Below are 23352 nucleotides of genomic sequence, written 5' to 3' on the forward strand. Positions count from 1 at the left end.
ATCAAAGGAAAGTTGCCTAGAGGAGCACCACCTGCTAGCCTAGTACAGCCTTATACCCAGGTAAGAATCCTTCAGAATGGGACAAACCCTGTCCTTCTAAACATTCAGGAAGCTTCTAATATGCACCAAATGGTGTTGTGGAATGTGGCGAGGATGAGGTCGAAAATGGCCCATCTGCATTGGATTCAATATGTTGAATCCATTGACATCTGTATTGTCCAAGAAACTTGGAGCACATCCTCCGTTTATGTCCCAGGCTATGTAATGTTCCATCACCCAGCACGTTCTAATAATCCTGGTCACCCTGCAGGGGGGTTGTTAATCTGGGTTAGAATTGCGCTCCATTGTATAATTCGTGAATTCCCGTCCAACAGCCCCGACATCCTAGGTATACAACTCAAAGGCCAGAATGGCATCTTCCTCGACATTTATAATGTTTATGACAGAGGAACTGGGAGGGGGCAGAGGGCCGGCCACAATACATAAACTTGACGAGCTCTTGACAATAGGGCCTCATCATGCCCCCTCATTGTAACTGGAGATGTTAATGTTACTTTTGAACCACTGTAGAGGGAGGATGTTTGTGGAACGAGGGAGGAGGATGAACTATGGCAAGACCCCACCTTGACCTACCTCCAATAAAAAAATGGCCCCAAGTGGCACTCCAACTTAACGCCTTTTCCCTGGAGTTTGTAATAAAGGGCTGCTAATGGCTGGACTAGCTCAGATAAATTGGGAGCAAATACATTCAATAGGACTAACAGCATAAGCCGTACCAACCATTTTTTGGTAGGCCTAAGGCTCTGGCCCAGGGTGATTGACATGGCTGTCAGTTCTACTACTGACAGCGATCATGATCCCCTGAGTCTTACTTTGGTGTCGCCTTGGGGGGACCTGCCTAGTTGCCCTAGATCTGATCTAACGCCAAGGGAGCTACATCCAAGAAATTATAACCAGCGCCTCAAGTGGCCCCAGATGATTCTGGATGAAGGTCAGCTTATATTATTCAAACGCGATATACTGGCTTGCACAGCAGAGATCCTATGCTTAGTTTGAAATCCAGGCTTGCCACACTCGTCTTTTTGAGCAGTTGGCTGCAAACTTTATTCACCCCTCACGCCCCTACAAATCTGGTTCAAAGCCAAGATCTCAGTTTGCATGGTATAACCAGGTGTGTAGGTGCCTTAAACGGCAGCTATCCTCGGTGTTTAGATCTAAGAACTTGGTCCTAGTGAGAGAACTAAGGTGGTCTTATAAGTCAGCTCAGGATAGAGCCAAAAGGGAGTGGGAGGACAATAGATGGAGGTTAATTGGGGAGGTCTGCACAAGCAAAGACTTGCAGAAGTTCTGGCTCTTGGTTACGAGAGGGGATGTCAATAGGGCACCACCACCAGCCAATAATATTTCTATTGCCGCAGGGTATGACCACTTTAACCTTTTATATTCAGGGTCATATGCATCAGTTATACAAGCAACTCCCCCAGATCCTGCTTATGTTACCGTTAAGGGTTTCGTCTCTAAAAGCTAAATCAGGACCTTCATGGACTCAATTGCTAAGGCAAAAGCCACAGGACCCAGCGGCATCCCTTGTGATGTATTCCTATATGATAGGGAGAACTGGACAAGTTGTATTCTGACTTTAGCCAATGTAATAGCAGAGGGGGCCCAAATACCTAATTCTTAGAAGGGGGCGGAGGTGATTCCTATACACAAGAAAAGCGATAGATCTTCACCCTGAAATTACAGACCCATACGTCTTTTAGACTGAGTCCAAAAGGTGTTCACTCAAGCACTCCTTCTGAAGATACAGGACTGGATTAAGGAAAATAACATTTTGACCCCCTTCCAAGCCGGCTTCAAGTGTTTAATTTCTTTCTTCTGTCTTGGAAGAACGTGCTTATTGGCCAGGGGAGCCTCTCTGTAGCTTTCATTGACTTAAAGACTGCTTTCGATCTTGTACCAAGGTGTAAGCTTTGGCAAGTGTTAAAAGACATGGGGCTTCCCCTGGAGATTTTATCTTTTGTCACCATTCCTTCACGAGACATACTTTATTAGGGTACGCTGGGGTGGCCAAGGCCAGGATAATAACCCAATTAATGTTAGTAGGGGAGTATGCCAGGGTAACCACACTCTTTTCCCTTTTTGTGAACAGTGTAGTCCCATATCTATCTCAAACTCCAGCAGATGCCCCTTGTCTGGGAGGGGGGCAGGGAGTTGTGGTGCTACTGTTTGCTGATGATATGCTGTTACTATCCAAAACACCAGGAGAGCTCCAGCTGCTCTTAAATCACTTTAAAGATTTAAAGACTTTTGCGGCCCCAGCGTATTAGAGGTCAATACATCAATACGAGCCTCTTATTGCTTAACCCTCATAAATCCTACTGAGGAAAATTATCCTTGGAAGTGTTCCATTGGAAAGAGTATCACACTCAGAAGATATGTTTTGGAAACCTCACATGACCAAGTCGACCCTGAAGTACAGGCAAATAGTAGGGGCCTTGATCAAAGAACATAGCACCACATTCAGTAAACCAGTGGCAGCCCCCCTTCAGATTTACGATACCGAAGCAGTAAGCTCAGCCCTCTATGGAACCCAACTTTGGGCCTTTGAAGGGATGGATGACCTCTTTAAATCCGAGAAGGAGTTCTTGAGGAGCCTAGTCTCGCTACCCCAGAGCACGCCACTCCATCCATTAAGACTGGATTTGGTAGAGTTTCTATCATAGTTAAGGCTAAGCTATGCCCTCTACTATTTTGGTTGTGCAAAAGGTCCACTCCTGAGCTGCTCCCGTATGCCAATGCCCCTATGGAAGTTAGTGCACTCGATTATTTTAATAAAATAGGCTGGATACGGAATATGAAATCTTTACGAGCCACAATTGGACTAGAGTGCCATTGGGATGTTAAGGGCCCGGCACTGCTCCCTAGCAAAGATTCTGTTAAAAAGCAGTACTGGGACTGGGTAGCACAGACTCCACTTATTAATCCATCGTGGGGACGTTTGACTGTGGAGTTCATGGATTTTAAACTGATTAGTTTGTTAGAAAAATATCTAGATATTATTAAGACACCCTTAGATTATAAAGTTTATATACAGTTTATATTTGACTCTCTTCCTTTGAACTCCCTCACAGGATCCTGGTACCACTCTTCCACCATTTCTCAGTTTTGTCCCAGCTGCACCTCTACAGTAGAGACAATTGCCCATGCCCGGTGTACTGTCCTCCGAGAGCCAAATGGCTTAAACCAATTTGCAAGCAGCTGGGAACACACATTTTTGGTGAGGCTCTCTGTACCCTTGGATTGGACCCTAGACTGGTGATTACTTGCTCAGTAGCAACATTTCTGGGTTATATATTAGGAGAAAATTGCTGAAAACATGAGGTAGCTCCTTATCCTCCTATCTGTTTTACTAGTTTTAATCTGTTTTAATCTTACTGTTTGCTGATATCTTTTTGATAGCACCTAAAGGTTTTGACTGTAGTGCACCCTTAGAACGGGGGCAGCATATCGGACCATTTTTGGAATAGGCAAAGTTTTTTGTTGTCTAGGTCTTCCATTGTGCACTGAGTGGCTATTCCATATTCTTACTTACTGCATATTATCGCTCGACTGATGGTTTTATTATGCTACCTATGTTTATTTTTTAATTTTATTCTATTGATATGAGCTGTATCATACTTGCACTTGTATGGTCGTGTGACCCAAATAAAGTTTTCTATGGTTATATGTCTATCTATTATGTTGATCTACTTCTTTAAATTCTGTTTCGATATAGTAATGACAGGAAATCAATGGCACATTTGTATTGTTCCTGTTCCATATTTTCTTCACACTCACATCCAGCTCACCCTTAGCATCCTGAGTTGTGTGAGTGGAGAGCAGTGTAACGAGGGACACAAATTCAAATCTGGGTGTGGCTACCATACTAGGAAATTGTTATAAGTTTTATGTCTGTCGCTGACACCACATTTTGTTCTTTTGTTCTTTTGTCTTTCTATTTTGGGATTTATCTATAGCCAGGCAATTGTTATTTCATTAACTATAAAATATGCACTAATGCATTTATGAATTGAGTCCAAGGTATTCTCATTAGGTATTCACTCTCCAGTCCAGTCTAGGTTTTACAATACTCTGAACCTAAAAACTTTGGGGGAATTTTTTCTCAATCAAGGTAACGCCAATCAGTGACAATTGGACCCATATAGGTATAAACAGTGGTGCACTCTTGGTGCATCTTTCAAGTGATTGACATATACTGTTGACCAGGAGAACGTCCTTTGCGTTCAGATTATAAAGTGAGTCACCATAGTGATGAGAATAGGAATAATTTCAAGGGATTTCATGTAGCAATAGCGATGATATGTTTGTCATTTTTTTATAGCATTCGCAGCAGAGTTAGCGATGGGACACATCTAAGATATGCTCGAATAGGCTTCATGACTTCTTAAAGGTGGGCACAATTGTTCTCCTTATATCAATTTACGGTAGTAAACAGGGTCTGAGATATGAAGTGGAATCTGATGTGATCTTGTTTTTTTGCTAGGCTTTATACCGGAAGTAGCAGTGGGAAAGTTCAATAATATACTCGCATAGCGCTCCACGACTCATAAAGGTGGGCACAATTGTTTTGCCTGTATACCAATATACGGTGCAAACCAGGTACTGTGATACGGACTGGTTTAACAATTAATCATCTCCGAACACACTAATATTAAGTGCACCATAAACTTAAAGATGAGCATAACTTGCTGATCAGTCATTTTGTGGTGATTTAGGCTCATATGCGGAGAAAAAGAATCAGTGTAACCATTTTTACGCACCTTTGTCTTTTAACAATGTCTAGATCTTGTAATATGATGCACAATCTCTTTTTTGATTAATGTTGGATTTCAGTTCTTGTGCCGACCGCTCACGCACGTGTTGGAAGGGAAACAGTGCAGCCGCTCACACGCCCCTTTACTTGTTCACAGTGTATCTCTTCGTTTTTGATGACACAGGCGCCTATGCGGTTAATTGGAAACCCCGTGCTCGCCCTTGTTTCATTTAAAACAACGTTTAAGACCTAGAAGGACAATGCGCGATATCTACCTTTGTGTTTTCTTCCATTTCGACTCTTATGCCGAATGCTTAGTCACACGTGTTTGTAGGGGAACAGAATAGCTGCTCACACATGAATTACTCTTTAACAGTGTAGCTGTTCATTTCCTTTCGGAGCGATCCAGGTCAATGGTCAGGGGGGACCCCAGCAGAAAACTACAGTGATTTTACCTCCTTTTGTCTTTGAACATTCCACAATATTAAATATTCACTTTGAATTTTCCTTTTTCTTATCTTACAGAATACCTTTGTCTCTTTAAGAATTGATCTATAACCTTTGGGAACAACATAGCAGGACCTTTCCAACCACTTATTTTTTTCCTGTCTTAAATTCAAGTTAGGAGGTAATCTCTGTTATTCATTTTAAGTACTTCAATTTTAAATCCTAGAATTTTGATCACATGGCTACTACTTCCAATATACAACCTAGAACTAGGTGGCTTTCTTGGGGGCATATTACCAAGAACCTCGTTAAAATTATCGCTGTTTTACCGGCAGGAAACTGCCGCTAAAACGGTGATAATGGGCTTGCTAATACGCATTATAGAATTCCAATAGAAGCCCAGGTTAGATGTCCTGCACATCTAACCTGGGCTTCTATTGGAATTCTATAAGGCATATTAGCAAGCCCATTATCGCCGTTTTAACGGCAGTTTCCTGCCGCTAAAACTGCGATAATTTTAACAAGGTTCTTGCTAATATGCCCCTTGGTTCCTATTCTGAATAATTTTAGAGAATGAAGGACATCCTAGCCTGATAAATGAGGGATGTGAATACTGATCTGAGAATATTCATGATCATTGACAATGTCCTCAGGATTACACGAGAAGCGACGTCGAAAATGAAACGAACACCTTACTGGATACAGGCATCCTGCTTTCGGGGACATATTTGGATCCCTAGGTCCTTCCTTAAACAGTAGTGGGACGTCGCGAGGAACAGAACCCTTTTTGTGGGTTGGAATTATCACCGCAAAACAAATCACTGTCAAGAAAGACAGAGCCTTGATAAAGTCGCTGGAGATTGCCCATTAGCGACGAAACATGTGTCGGCTGCGGAAGAACTTGACAATAAATGAAAGAGAATTACGAAACTGTACTCAACTTTGTTCAATCGTTGCTCACAATATGGAATTATACTAGCTTTAATGACTGTCTACGTGTGCTGGGGATAATTTTTTCTTGTTTCTGTTAGCTACGGCTGATAATTTTTTGGGGGGATCAGTGGTGCTCCTCACCCTACAGCACCGTCATCACTTTTAACAAGTTGTACATACCTAGATGATAATCTCCTGAGTGGCGTCATCATTCCTATACCCAACCACTTCCCTACAATTGTCATAAATTGAGTTGTAAATTCTTTGGATTGGTGATAAAAAAAAAACCTGCATATTTCATTTCAGTCCTGAAGAAGGCACATAGCTCGCCACAAAACACGTGTTGACTCAAGATTGTGTTAACTGACTGAAGATTGCTAAAGCTGAAGTTAGCTATGGAAGGAACCATTTAGTATATTTTTTTAAGTATTAGAACCTGTCGTCTAATTCTGTTACTTCGTAAGGATATGGTAAAAAGTAATTGAGATCAGAATACAAAAGAAATATAAACTGAAAAGTATTTTAATGATTACTTTGAACACCCAAGAAGTACTTTAATTATACTATGCATACCTGTTAGCATGAGAAGAAGTATGAGTAGAGATGCATTTCTCTCAAAACCTACTAAATGGCAAATGCACCTCTTACCTCGTCAAGATGCAAAGAGATTAGTCTCCTCCCAGACAGCACTCCATCTCGCTGTTGTTCTAAGGGGAGGTGTGAGTACAGAGGCCCCATGTTCACTACACTGCAATGTACATCCAAGTGGTCCTGGAGATAGATGTTTGTGCAGAAGGCAATGTTTCCCTACATACTACTGTATATATCTGTGATGCAGGGGAGAGCTGTGAGTGCACAGGTAAATCTATTCCCACACCCTAATATATGTGGTTATTTCCATGGGGAGAGGTGTTTGTGAGGAAGTTATTACTTGTTAAATTTATTATGGAATAATGAGGTCTTACATATGAGGTGAAAACCATCCCTACCCTACTATACATACTACTGAGCCTAGGAAAGGTGTAAATGGAGAGGCAGTCTCTTTACACTCTACTTTCCCCTTGGTCTAGTGGTGGGGATAATACGAGATTAAGTATTGTAATGAAGGAAAATGTAAATTCTTCCTCTAAACTAATTTTACAATCTCGCGAGAGGATCACAGGCTCATATATATATAAAAATAAGCATTTCCAATGCAATAGGTCTTGCATTTATGCGATTTTAAGCTAAATGCCTTTTATTTATGTTTTAAAAAATGAAAACAAAAATAAAGGGCACTGTTATTTGCAATGTCAATAGCTCAAACTTACGTAAATGCGAGACCTATTGCATTGCAAATGCTTGTTAGATTAGTGAGTAGAAACGCTCCCTTTCGGCCCGTGTGGCAAGTTAATTAAATAAACAAGCGCTAAAGTGAAAGCAGACTGCGCAGCAAATAAGAAAAAATAGTGCATACCGAATTCAAGAAGGAGATCGTGTAACACCACAAGTAAAAGATACAGCCCTCATGGGAGGTAACAAATGGTGACAGGGTAACAAGGAGGGACTAACAAGCCTCATTATCAATCGGAAACCAGAATTACCAAGGACAATGAAAACAACCAATCAAAAATATGGGTGGAGAGAAGGCGAGGCTTCCACAGCATACTCGACTACCGCATGCCTTGCAGAGAGAGCAGCGCATGCGCGCTGCCACTAGGCTTGACCTAAAAAAGGGCAGTGATAATTTGGTGCATGTAAATTGTATCTATTAAAACAGGATATGTTCAATGAATATGCAAATTCCATTATAAAAGTGCACTCTTGTGAGAGCCTCGCAAGCATAAAGCAGCAAACACTGCCCCTTGCAGTGGATATGGAGGACTGTGTGGCTGGCTCTCGGGAGAGGCCCACATTTTTGAACCATGCTATGTATGAGCATTGTGGCTCTCACGAATGTCTCGCAAGAGTCATCGAGAAGAAAAAAAAATTAACAATACAAACAACATACAAAATTAAAGTATAGGGTAGTTCTGATATAATATTTTTCAACAACTGTATTTTTTAAAATGTGGCACTTTTTTGTATTTTTTCTAAAGTGTACAACAAAATCAAGAAATTAGGAGCAAACAATAAAAAACATCTTTTTAAAACACAGTTTAGAAAAAACTAGGAAAAATGTTTTAAAAAACTACTGCTAAGGATGGTGTTAAAAAATTGGGTTTCACTTTGGCAGAGTTATGCACCCTGTCCACGTGGGTACCACAATTCTTGTCAGGGAAAGTCAGATATACACATCCTAAATAAGTCTATGCTCACCCTCTGGTAGCTTGGCACACAGCAATCAGGCTTAACTAAAGAGTCAATGTGTAAAGTATTTGTGCAACATTTCCATCAGTAACACAGTGAAAACACCACAAAGAAACTCCACACCAGTGTAGAAAAATAGATTATAACAAAAAAATGCCAATAAACAGAAGTCAGGATACGAACTTTTAAAGATTAAGGGCCTCATCTACAAAAAAATGATCTAACGTGGCACCTCAAACCATCTTGCTGCACCAAGCTGCATCATTTTCAAAGCACAGGGATGCCTTGTATTAATAGCAATACAATGCGCAAGTGCTGACAAACTTGCATCATTTTGCAATGGTGCCTGCACTTTAGAGATGATTGTTTTTGTGTGGAAAGAGACAGCTTCCTGCAGAAAAATAATAATTAATGGCATTTTCCTCTTTCTATGCATGCTGCAGAATGCAGCACACATAGAAAGAGTAAAAAACAAGAAGAAATAAAAGTATTTCTCCTCATTGTGCCGTTCCTACACCTCCCATGTGGGGTGTAGGATTCTGACACATTCCCAGTTTTACAAAATGTTGCAAATCTGGGAATACATCAAGTTCCATGGATGTTACATGGGAACACCCAGAGCAGCACCCATTGACTTACCCTTTCAGACCTGTACGTATTTTACTAGACATCTATAAGGCCAAATGCACATCAATTGCTTTATATGGATCTGGCATATGGGGCATCGCAGATTCACAGGAAATCCAAGTAAAAGAAAACACTTTCCTACGCTATCTGCTAGCGGTCCCTAAATCGACCTCCACATATATATGCCACAGGGAATTGGATTTGGTCTATATTTCGGACCTCATTAAAATCAATCCATTACTCCTATGGCATAAGATATGGACCTCAGAAGCAACCGTTTTTAATAGAACCATTCTGAGTGACTGCCTTAAATTAGAGAGATGGAAAGATATTTATTGGATCTCCTATGTAAAGGAGTTCATGACTAACATGGGGCATGAACCTTTTTTTGATAATCCCTCTTCGCTATCTCTGATCTCTAGAAAGGCTTTTAAGATAAGTTGCCTTGCTTTCCTCGAGAACAAAAGATGCCTCGAGGAGAGGACTAAGACATCAGTAACTCAATATAATGCACTTGCTCAGAGCCCCGGCTTACAGCTTTACCTGTCCCCTGATTACCCAGCATATGACAGAATGCTGCTATCGCGATTGAGAACTGGTACTTATCATAGGTTGATAACATTTCCAGCCAGAAATGATTGGTCTTTAAAATTAATCAATTGCCCCTGCGACGACATTGCTCTGCAATCTTCGATACATTGTGTTTTCTTTTGCAAGTATTATGCCTGGGGAAGAAAGAAATACCTGATTCCCCTTCTTAAGTACTGGGGCCTAAGACGCTGCAGACCTGCGTACTTAAAGTTACTCCTGTTAGATGACGAACTAACAATTAGTGCTGTTTCTAAGTTTCTAAAATTTGTAATTAGATGCAGATCAACCCTGGATTAACTTTTAATGTTTTCTTCTTTTTTATCTCTGCCATTCCTTTTTTCTTATGATGAATATAACCTGTATGTAATTTGATTGTGCTTTTAATCATGTTTTATTAATTGTGCTTTTATGATTTTAATTTTAAAATCGAATAAAGCTATCTTTGACTTGACTTGACTTACCCTTTCATGCAGAGTAATGCTTTGCATGGACCCATATTTACAAGTCCATGAAAAGTCAGGCAGGATGACTTTACGTGGCCTTGTAAATTTGGCCAAGCCCATTGTGCAATGGGCTTGTAAATTAGCCCCTAAATGTAAAAATAGCACTTAGAAGTGCCTATGGGGGTTATCTGGTAGCACAGGACAGGGGCCAAGTCCAGAATTCAGGCCAACTGCAATGGAGCGTGGCCAGATACAGGAGCCATGCAAGGCCTGCTGAACAAAGTAACTTGATCCTGGTCATAACAGCCTAATGCTGGGTGCAGGCGAGCCATTCATCGGTGTAGATCCCTACAGTCCCAGTGATGCCTTGATTTACTTCGCACAATGATGGCGATGTGCCGATTCCAAAGACAATACATTGAAGTTCCAGCTCCAATGTGTCGGGTTTCTCCATGCAGATGAGGAGATGCACCAATCTTCCCATACTGCAGCTACGGTGATGAGGCAACTCTTTAGGCAATGCACTGGTTCTGAGTGCGATACACCGGGTCTTTTCCCACAACAGCGGTGATGCATTGATTTTGATTTATGCGGCATAGGATGCATCTGTTCCATTGGAGCAAGCACCTAGATCTACTTCCAATGGACCAGGTACAAGTACAGGAAAACAGACTTTGATATCCCTGCATCTCAAAACAGGGAGCAAGCCAGTATGTCCTTGAAGATCACTCTGGGTTCAAGCAAGTGTCCAGTTCTTCTTCATCAGGGGCAGCGGGTAGCAGGCACCAGGGCTGCCCAGCAGAAAAGCAATTCTTCCTAAGCTGCAGTTCAGCACAGTGGTAGTCCTTGTAACAGCACAGCAGTCCTTCTTCTTCTTCCTGGCAGAGTTTATTTACAGGTCCAGAAGTGTCCAATTTGGTGGGGTCGGAGACCCAGTACTTATACCCAGTTTTGCCTTTGAAGTGGAGGTGACTACAAAGAGGGGCTTTAAAGTGCACAGAGTTCCGCCCTTCCCAGTTCTGGCTCCAGACTCAATACAGGGGGAAATCAATACTTTGTGTGGGGATAGGACACTGTTCTTTTAGGTGTGTCAGCTCCTTCCTCCTACCCTGCAGGATGAGCCATCAGGATGCTGATGGGCACTCATTCACATCTACCCTTCCTTTGTGTGTGGCTGTCTAGAGGAACGCACAAAGTCTAGCTTTAACTACCCCAGACATGAATTAGAGACAGGTTGCAGGCACACAGAGCTTTAAGAGCAGAGAAATGCGATTTTTCTAAAAGGGACGTTTCTAAAAGTGTAATGTTAAATCCAACTGTGCTAGCAAAGAGGATTTATCATTACTAGTCCAATGATATAAAACATGACAGAGCTACTCCTTCTCAGTCAGAAATTACAGATTACAAGTATAATAAGGAATTCCCTATATTAACCTATGAGAGGGGAAGCCTTCATAGTAGTGAAAAAACAATGTAGGGGTTTTTCACTACAGGGATATGCAAAACCTAAAGGTACATAAACTACACATCACCCTGCCCTATGGGCAATCTAGGTGCTTACTTAGGGGTGACTTATATGTAATAAAAGGGGAGTTTAAGGCTTGGTAAGGGGTCTTAAATTCCAAGTTGATATGGCAGGGCAAACTGCAAACACTGGTTCTGCAGTGGCAGGCCTGAGACATGTTTAAAGGGCTATGTACGTGGGTGGCACAATCAATGCTGCAGGCTTACAAGTAACATTTAATTTATAGTCCATGGGCACAGGTAGTGCACCCTACTAGGAGCTTACAGATAAAATACATATATGCCAATTTGGAATAAGTCAATCAAACCATGTTTAGAAGAGAGAGCACATAAACTTTAGCACTGGTTAGTAGTGGTAAAGTGCTCAGAGTCCTAAAGTCAATAACAAGAGGGTCAGAAAAAGAGGAGGAGGAGGAAGGTAAAATATTTGGGGTGATCCTTCAGTGAGGACCATTTTCCAACAGTGGGCATTTATGATCCTGGACAAGCTGCTCCTGTGTGACCCTGCTTGTCTCAGGGAAAAACATAATCTGCTTGCATAAGCAGTCAAAAAGGGCTTTATTGAGAAAAGCAGGATTGTTTTTTTCTTGGGTGGTGAGTACCTGGACAGGCATGGAATTACCCGGATAAAAACATGTGGACGCTCCTGATGAGTGATCAATCTATGCAGCACAGACTAACTCAGCCGGAGCAAGTCATTGAGTGTGCTTAGCTCTCAAATGTCGGCACATCCCTGTGGCACTCATACTGTATTGATTGTTCCGAATGCCCCTACTGAAAACAATTTTTGCATATTTTACATATGACATATTTCTCAGATACTTTTTACCCACATGGTCTCATTTAGAAAAATTGCCATACCAAGGACTCCTTGGGTGGCTGCTGTAGCTGAGTTGCAGGTACAGCAATAGGGTTCTTATCTGAATCTGAGTATGACATCCTGATGACAGAAAATCTGAAATGTCATAGAGCTAGTAGAAAAGGTCTAACCACAGCAAAACCCAAAGCCAAATGAGTCAACAAGTGAGGAATCTTTCTTTGTTAAATAAAGTCTGGCATGTGAACCAATCACAATCCTTCCTTAGGGTATGTGGTTCCCTCTCCAAGACCTCTTGCATGACTCCCGCTTATGTCTCACACGATCATAAAAATATAATTGCTTTATATATTTCATGGAACAATTCATGATCAATTTTTCCAAGCTAATCAACATCTCTAATGTCTTAATTTGTTCAGAATTACAAGAAAACATTGTTATTAACCAAATTCCTAATGTGCGATCTTGCAGTTAGATGACGAGAGTCGAACAGGAAGTACACCCCCCTTACAGTCATTGCAGGTGATTGTGTGTTCAAGTCCTGCGAGCTTCTTGCGAGATCATAAAATATTATTGCTTTACATATTCAATGGAAAAAATCTAAATCAATTTTGCTAACAAATCAACTTCTGTAATCTGTTACTTTGTTCAGAATTACAGAACAACACTGTTCTTAATTTAATCCTAAATGTACAATCTCATGCAAGGGCCATGAGAGGCAACAAGGAAGCACTTGCCCCTCCGAATCCACGCACGGGATTGTGTGCTCCACTTCCACAAGCCTCTCACAAGAGTCACCACCTTTTTAAAAAAAAGAAAATCTAAAATTATTATTACAACCATATTTTAATGACGCTCTTATTACGGATTAACAATAAATGATAACTGAACATGTGAATCAGAACTCGAAACAGTAGATTAAAACAAAATATAGAACTCTAGTGAGTAATCACACACTTAAAAATAGATTTATATAAAATAGCTTAATACTGTACAGTATTAAAAAACTAATAATTCTCTTACTGAATTATAATTACGACTCTAATGTAAAAACACATACAAAGGAGATGAAACGAATACCATTACAATATCAATGAACTTGCTACGAAAATGTCTCAATATGAGAGACAGAAGAACTGAGGAGATAGACAATCTCTTTTATTTATTTATTTTTCATTGTATGTAATATTTATTTCAATGTGGGACAGTCATTTAAACGTATATCATATTTATTTAGGCATAGGGCATGTTGAGTTGATGTTAGCTATTTTCATATTTATTTTAAAAGGCTCCTTATAATTTAAATTAATCTCATATGCATTTCAACACATGCAATACTAATTTCAAGGTATCATTTTCCCATCAATACATTCCATATTCATTCCAATGCGTGTCACATGAATTTTAGTGCAGGTCCTAATCATTTAACACATGCCATATTCATTTCAATGTGGTATTTATTCATTTGCAACATTCCTCACATTAATGTTCAAGTGTGCTATAGTCATATTAAAGTGTGTTTTTTTAAATTTCATTCTGAGTCATATTCAGGTAATATTCATTTCAACATGAGTCATACTCATTACAATAGGTGTGGTGTTCATTTCCATGTCTGCATATTATTTTCAGCATCTATTGTGGGTTTTTTTTAACATACGTTTTATTTGATTTTACAAACAGTCAGAACAATTATTACAATAAGTTGTAGCAATATCGAAACAATTATGCAGTATCACCATAATGGTAAATAAACTTGAGAGACAAAAAGGGAGAGAAGGAAGAAGGGGGAAAAAGAAAAAGAGAGGGGAAAGGGGAAACAAGGATCCAGCTATAATATGCCTAATTGAAGCTGTGTCAGTCCACATAGAGAGCAACAAGCTAAACCCAGTGAACATGAGACCAAATCCTTTCAACTTTTTTGATTGATCGAGGACCCCTGGCCTTAGCAACTGCAATTTCACATTTATAGATTTGACGCAGCATTTCCCAAAATTCAAATACTTTTTGTGGTATAGAGTCAGTCCGTGCCCTGGCAATACATGAACGAGCACTAACAATTATAATCATAATCAATGACCTAAGGCTAGCATTAGTCTCGGGTTTGTGACCCAACATGATTTCCTTATTGCTCAGATGGATTTGAAATCTCAGATGCGCTGAGATCAATTGGAATAAGCTATTCCATTATTCTTTAAGCTCAGGACATTCAGCAAACTCATGGACTATATCAGCCGCAAAAAGACGACACTTGGGGCAGTATGACCGCTCATGGGCTCCAGACGTTACCCATTTTGAAATACGATTTGGTGTATGATAAAGCATACAGATTGTTCTAAATTGCTGTATTTTAAGGCTAACCGAGATTAATGACTCATCTAATATTGCAAATGCATCCTGTATTTTGGTAGCCGTGACTGGAATTGCATGGCTTTGACTCCATCTTGACCCTAATTGTATACTGTCATCCTGGGTATAAGACATGTATTTCTGATTCATCGTACTTATGTTTGTTGGAGATGTCTCCCGAGAAGGCTGGTAGAAACAAGTTAATGAGTTTAGGTGTTTCTTGATCATTCCTACACTCAAACCTATGTAAGAGATAATCCCTCACCTGTCAGTACTTGAAGAAGTAATGTTGCGGAAGCCCATTTATATCCTGAAGTGAGGCAATAGTCCGGACCCCCTGTATGTCATATAAGTGCACGAAGTTGCGTACAACCAGTTTCCCCCAGGCATGCCCAATATTGTCATGAAATATTTTTGAAAATGATGGATTACCCCATAATGGAATGTAAGGGTGAACTGCTGGTATCGAAAATTTGATACAGATTTCACACCAGATATAAACCACATCCTGATTACCTTAAATCAGACCCTTTTAAAGTTGTTAGGGTCTGCTAGCTTATGCAATGAATAACTGGTACCTGCGACTAAAGATGATTGATACCTGAATGCAGTCAGGCCAGGTTTCCTCCCAGTTAGTAAACTTTGGATCGGGCCAGTGAATGATGTCCAGAAGTATCATTTAAAATCAAGTAACTTGATTTCTCCCTGTATGTAAGGTAGTTTCAAAAAGCGGATTGCTCGCGTAGGTTTCACTGACAGAATATCAATGTAAAAAATATATAAGTAAAAAATATAGATGACAAAATATAGAATGCAAAAATATCGACTCCCTATACTTAAACAGGTAAGTCAAAATATATCGAAACAAAAATATAGTTGCACAAAAAAATCGATGTTATATATTTATAATAAAATAATAAATATTGAATATATTAAATATATTAAATAATAAAATTAAAATAAAGTAGATTTAATATATATTTTAACAGATTTAATATATATTTTAACAAATATAACAAATGAACCTAATTAAAAAAAGTTAAACACATACATAATGATGAATATATATATATATAACTACTTTAAAACAATTTTTAAAATATACATTTTGGTGTATTTTATAATTTTAAAATTATATAAAAAAATTCAAATATATCAGGTGAGCAAGGGCCAAGTGGCTCAAAACGCGTCATGGACTAGGCACGAAATTTATCATTAATAAATACCATTTTCCAGCATTGGCGATTGAAGTTGTCCGTTCCTGTTGTTGTGCGTGACGGCACAATTTGGGAAGTTTCTTTGATATATATATATATATATATATATGAAACCAAAGTCCTGAACTCCCCAGTAAAGCAAAGGGAGCTGCAAACAGGTAAGGACCTCTTCACCACGCTCAATGCTGACGTCCAACGGTAAAAACAGCAAACGAATCCAAATAATTCAATTCTGACTCTTTATTTCATTGTCAGACAAGTGTCCGCCTCAGACGCGTTTCGATCGCCTCCGCGATCTTGATCACCTGACGCGCTGGTGCCGGACCATACAATTTAAAATGGGATTCACCCAATCACATTGCTCAGTGTTGATAAACATAATAGAAATACTACACATTAGAGAGTGTATACTTAAAGAGATGCCGAAAATCAATCGGAAACAAAAGTAGCCGGGCTGGTAGAAAAATTGATACATAAAATGCAACAAACTAGCAAAACAATTCATGGTAAATGAAATAAACGGCTAGTGCCTCTTAATGCTAGAATGCTAATTATCAAGTCTTAACCACGGCTCGTATGTTTGGGAAGACACGGCAACATAACTTCAATTGATTTCCACAAATAGCACACTCTAACTGACTAAAATTAAAAAGGAAAGCAATAAAATAAAAGTTACAAAGCATAAATAGGGATGAAACAACATTAATGAATACTAAAAAAAGAAAAATGGATAAAGATAACGAAACTAAAGCAAGAAGCAATGGAATGAATAATTATACTATAAAAGACTGTTAGTTGCAGGAAAACCGCTAAGTTGGAAATATTAATGTTGTTGGAATAAACACATACAAGGTAAAGGCAAACAACCACAATGGAAACACATTTACAGAAAGTTATGCAAATCCTCACTCGTGTTCATCCCATTCGGCATCTTAGTATCTAATAAAAGGATGAAGGAGGATTCAAACTGGCGTAATTGTTTCTCTCTGTTACCCCCCCGAATCGAAGGTGGTACTGCCCCAATCACAAAGTAAGACAAGTCACTGACCTTGTTGGCATGAATGGCCTTAAAATGTCGCGCAACAGGATATGTGGGGTCCGAGTTCACAATCGCACGAAGATGTTGTAAGATGCGATTGAAGACCGGTAGTTTAGTACTCCCCACATATCTTAAGTGGCAGGTACACTCTAACACGTAAACCGCAAAATCAGTGCGGCACGTGAAATGTTGTTTTATTTGTACCGGAACATTGCTAAATGCAGTGCAATATTCAGACACATTAATCCCGAATTTGCACGCACGGCATGAAGCACATTTAAAGAAGCCAAAACGTGTTAGCCACGTGATCTTTTCAGTGACTTCAGGATTGGATTTAACCAACGCATCCCTCATTGAGGGAGCTCTCCTGAAAGTGATGTCAGGTAGCTCAGGCAGTAGAAATTTCAGAGTTAAATCAGTTAAAACAATGGGCCAGTGTTTGTAAATAATATGTCGTACACTTTTGTGTTGTTTACAAAACGTGGTAATAAGTCTGATGGATTGAATGACCTCAGTGTCAACCTCCGAATCTGAACAAATAATTTGTGGCTGTCCGGTACTGAGACAGATATCCCGAGACCAAAGATTGGCCTTGTCAAGGGCTTTCTTAAGATTGTCTAGTTTATATCCACGGGCAAGGAACCGGTTTGTGGCCTCTTGTTGGCATTTTTCTAGATCACACTGGCGGCTACAAATGCGACGTAGACGAAGATACTCCCCATAGGGAATGCTACGTATGAGATGTGGTGGGTGTGCACTGCTGGCATGTAAGATGGAGTTGCCAGCAGTGGATTTCCTGTGCAGTTTGGTCTCTATGTGTTGGTCCAAAATGAACACTTCCACATCTAGGAACTCCACTCTCTCAGTGTTAATGGTAGCCGTGAATTGTAAATTCATTGAGTTGTTATTAATAGAAGCCACAAATGAGGAGGCCTCCTCTTTGGAACCTTCCCAGACGATAAAAATGTCGTCTATGTATCTGCCGTAATACCGGATGTGTGCATCACATATGTCTTTATGGTTGGTTCTGAGGACATGTTCCTCCCACCACCCAACCAAAAGGCAGGCATAGGTTGGAGAGAAACACGCCCCCATAGCCACACCCCTCAGCTGTTTGTACAGAGCTTTATTAAACAAAAATAGGTTGTTATTGAGACAAAGCTCAATCATTTGAAGAAGCATGGTATTGTGGTCTTTGAAGTTGATGGAACGGGAATCTAGAAAATGTTTGACAGCATTTAACCCCTGTGAGTGTAAAATACTGGTGTAAAGGGAAGCTATGTCAAGTGTAATTAGTACAAAAGTAGATTGCCAATTGATCGCCTTAATTTTGGTTAAAAAATCTCCCGTGTCCTTAATGAAGGACGGCAGAGCGGTCATATGGGGTTGAAGAAAGTAATCTACATATTTAGACATAGCCTCCAAAAGATTATTCCGTGCTGAAATAATAGGTCTCCCTGGTACCGGATGAGTACCCTTGTGGACCTTAGGAATGAAATAAAGGGTGGCTGTAGTTGGAAAATCATTTTTAAGAAACAGATATTCATTTTTTGACGAGAGTCCCATTCTTTTCCATTGGGCTAATAGGGAGGACACAGATTTTTTAATCTCACCCAGCTGATCCCGACCTACTTTACTGTAACACTCAGTGTCGGACAAATGGCGATGTGCCTCTTGTAAATATTCTTCTTTGGGCCAGAGAACTATGTTACCGCCCTTATCAGCACCCATCACCACAATTTGACCATTCCCACGAATTTTCTTGATCAGTGCCCAATAATTTCTCATTTTTGCATTTATTTGTTTACATTTGGAGAAAGTGGATAAATTCAAACTTTTAAGGTCACTGATTACCATGTCACTGAACACATCAACAGAGTCCTTGGGCATGATTGGATAAAAGCTTGAAGGAGGACGGAATGGACTGGCAGCCGCCAATCCTGTGTTAATTCCTTCCACTTGTTCCGGTGCAATACCAGATACAGTGAGATCCGAACTCTCCTTAGCCAAGGATTGCATAATTTGAAGTGTCTCAGAGTCCCGAACTTGCAGTGGATCCAACAGCAAATCAGAAGTGGTGGCCGTGTTAATGGACTTATTCAGTTGGAAGAATTTTTTGAGTTTAATCTTTCGGATGAACTTGTACACATCTATGCGAGATTGTTTATATGAGAAGTTAGACTCTGGGCAGAATGATAACCCCAATTTTAGCAGTTGTTGCTCAGCATTTGTTAACATAATGTCCGTCAAGTTGATAATGGTGTTGTCAGATGAGTCTAACGTTTCCATCTCCGTCCTCCTCTGCCCCTGTTTGATGGTTTTGAGGCGACATTTGCGCCTCTCTCTCCGCCGTTTGCTGCGGTTGTTTGGCTTTGAGGATTTCTGGGGCGGAGGGTTGCTCGCCTGTCCATTGTTAAAAAATTAAGCTCCTCCCCCAAAGTGTGTCTGATGGCCACTGTACTAGATATGCCCCCTGTACTGGGACCTTCATCCGAGTCTCCACTGGTCAGAGAGTTGACATCAGAGTCCCCCGGAGTATTAGAGTCGTCGTTGGTAGCTGGATCACGATTCCCTTGGACTTGCTCCGTAAGAGCTTTCCTTTTTACGTTGTCGAATTTGCGGGAAAACGTGAAAACCCTTCCTGCCAGATAATCATCACGATCCCTGGCGAACTTGAAGGCTTTGCGGGTTTTGATAGTCTCTTCATACTGTTTCAGTTTGTTGGCTATCAAGACTCTGCCTTTATATATATATATGTATATATTACCTACTGGCGGACGCCAGTAGGTAGTTATAGTTAGGACCTAGTTATAGTTAGGACCTATTATCCATAGGAAATCCTCAACATTCTATTTGGAATAACTTTGGCGCCGCTGGCGAATCTTCGCAAAATTTTCAAAACTGGTGGGGCGCTCCGGTCCGCTCCTATCCTGAAAGTCTCGGGGTGATTCGTCAAGTGGGGGCCGAGAAAAAAGGGAGGTCCCAAAACGTGTTTTCCCCATACAATTTTCCTTAGGAACCTTTAATCGCAGCCCGATCTGCTGAACGGAATTACACCAAACTTAGCAAAAAGGTAGCCCTTGGTTCAGAGTCATGGCTTTCGTTTAACTGGTATAAATCCGTTCAGTAGTTCCTGAGAAAATCAAAAGTAAGTTCACATAAATATCTGGGCGGAGCCTAACCACACATCTCATCGTGAGATCTGATTGGCTGTCAGCACTTCATTCAAGAAGTGTTGGCAGCCATCTTGGGACCAATATACATGATAGCACCTCATTAAAAAGCATTGCAGTTAATAGAAGGTTTTAAGACTTTAGTTACATAATAAATCATTTGATGATGGTACCATACTCATTTTAGGAATTGTGGTGTGTTCTAAGGTGATTTTACCATGGGAAAAAGCCTTCTGCTGTGATATCATGAATCATGTTTGAGAGAAAACTATTTTCTCATGCTTTTCCCACAGAGGTTTGGAAGGTGATCTATAACCTAAACTGAGAGCATATTTTCAGGAAAAATTCACATTATCTTTCTCAGTCATGTGAGAATGAAGTCTGACATTCTCAGTAAAACATGTACATCCAACAAGGGCAGAGACTGTCAGTTGATTCCTTTGTGTTCTACTGCAGCTTCCCAGAGTGTTCTAAAGAACAACTAGAGTGCTAACAGTCCTACTTATGACAAACGTATGGCACACCCTTGGGGGTGATCATTATTGAACCGTGCTACTCTCCTACGGACCTGCTGCTAATCTCTTGGCTATTTTGCCGCTCCTGGGGTGCTGACGCTGTGGGTCTCCCCTGTCGGCGCCTAATTCAATCGCGCCCGTGACAGGGGGAGACTACAGCTCCCAGGCTGCCTTGCGGCCAACTTCCGTTTGTCTTCGCGCCCGGAGGCGCTCTAAAGGTCGAGGCTCCCTTGGTGGAGCGGGGGTGACCATTATTGAACCGTGCTACTCACCTACGGACCTGCTGCTAATCTCTTGGCTATTTTGCCGCTCCTGGGGTGCTGACGCTGTGGGTCTCCCCTGTCGGCACCTAATTCAATCGCGCCCATGACAGGGGGAGACTACAGCTCCCAGGCTGCCTTGCGGCCAAGTTCCGTTTGTCTTCGCGCCCGGAGGCGCTCTAAAGGTCGAGGCTCCCTCGGTGGAGCGGGGGTGATCATTATTGAACCGTGCTACTCAGCTATGGACCTGCTGCTAATCTCTTGGCCATTTTGCCGCTCCTGGGCTGCTGACGCTGTGGGTCTCCCCTGTCGGTGCCTAATTCAATCGCGCCCGTGACAGGGGGAGAGTACAGCTCCCAGGCTGCCTTGCGGCCAACTTCCGTTTGTCTTCGCGCCCGGAGGTGCTCTAAAGGTCGAGGCTCCCTCGGTGGAGCAGGGGTGATCATTATTGAACCGTGCTACTCACCTACGGACCTGCTGCTAATCTCTTGGCCACTTTGCCGCTCCTGGGGTGCTGACGCTGTGGGTCTCCCCTGTCGGCCCCTAATTCAATCACGCCCGTGACAGGGGGAGACTACAGCTCCCAGGCTGCCTTGCGGCCAACTTCCGTTTGTCTTCGCGCCCGGAGGCGCTCTAAAGGTCGAGGCTCCCTCCGCGTCGCGGGAGGCGCGGGTGGCGCCGGGCTAAGCCCGGGCAAAGGGCGGGCCCTCTGTAGCCCTCAGGAGCCGAGGGAGGCCTGGCCGGGCTCTCCCCCTTGAGTTTTACTCGTACTGTTCTAATTGCTATGCACTTTATCCTGGTTTGTTATTTAGTGTCTTTCTACTGATATTCTTGATTTGTTCCGGTTTGTTCCGCTGTGTGCATCACCTTAGTGGGTCACTCCATTAGTATTATTAACATGGCTGAATGTGCTAACAAGGGTACTCTTGATGGTTATTTATTTAAAGTTAACTCGGGACTAGAACGGGAAGCCACTCTTGCAGAACTAAGGGCGAGGCGCCGTAGCTCTATTGAGCTTATTAAAAGTATGCCTCTTTCCACGGCACCTCGTCATTTAGTTACTTCCCCAGTTATGAGTGGTCCTTCTCACAAAGAAATTTTATATCTTTCTGGTAACATTGACTCCCCAACATCATCTCGAAATGTAATCTCTTCAACTGAGTCATCTAATGATTTGTCCCCAATTGCTCCATCCCTACCACTCAGTCTAATTACCGAACCAGTTGTATCGAATGGGTCATTACCACAAGTTATTAAGTCTTTACCTCAAAAAGTTAATCTATCTAGGCAATCTAAACTTTCAGGCCCATTACCTAGAAAAAGGAGAAAGATAGATTCTGAACTACTAAGGAGTAAAAAAAAAAAACAGTCGTAATCCTGATCTGGTCCATATTGATAAAGGTTCTATACCCTGTACTGCTAATACATCTTTCTCAGGCACGTCTACATCTCGTTCTGTAAATGATACAACTATTACGGAGCTACTGGGTAATATAGATCAGCTACTTAAATCTCTCATGTCACCTATTGTTGAGAGTTTAAAAGCAATAGAAAAGAGGCTTGAAAAAGTAGAATTGCTAATGGGTAACAATAGGGAACCAATTACGAATTCTACAAAGTCAGCTATAGTGTCCCCTATTGTACCAGCTTCTGTCGCATTATCCCCCATTGCGTTACCACCAGAGTCCATTCCTCAAACCTACCCGAATATCAATAACGTAACTAATAATAATGTAGGAAGAACTACTATTCCTAAGTTAATGCAATCCACCATCTCAAACAAGGGTAGTGATTCCCTGGGAGAAAATATTCCAATACAAACAGGACCAATGTGCGACAGCAAAAGACACATTCCAATTCCTATTTCAAAGAGACACAGCCCTTTTTCTATTGACTTGCCACCAGAAGCTGTCCCTCTTGTAGTTGTCCTTGCGGGTGTTCCAACTTTAAAGGATGGTGTAATAGAGGGATATTCGCAGTTAAAAAACAAGGTGATCCACTGGCTTGGACAGAACCGCCCTCTTCCCTCGTATATTAACGGGGAAATTTTACATGTTCGACGTCTATCATGGCTGGGAAATACACCAAAGAATATAAACGGGGATATCATTTTAATTAATTTTAGAGATCCTAGAGCAGTCAGTCATATTCTTAACTGGCACAGAAACCATGTGAGGTCTTTTATTACTGCCTGGGAACTGACTTATTTCTATCCCCGATCTCATTCAGTTTCCATTATTAATCCTGGGGCTTTATTTTGTAATCAGCCCAACCCTCCCATTCTGCTCAGAAACCGTTATGAGGCATTAGCAAAT

This window comes from Triturus cristatus, chromosome 5_2 (genome assembly GCF_964204655.1).
Source record: "Triturus cristatus chromosome 5_2, aTriCri1.1, whole genome shotgun sequence".
NCBI classification, from domain to species: Eukaryota; Metazoa; Chordata; class Amphibia; order Caudata; family Salamandridae; genus Triturus; species Triturus cristatus.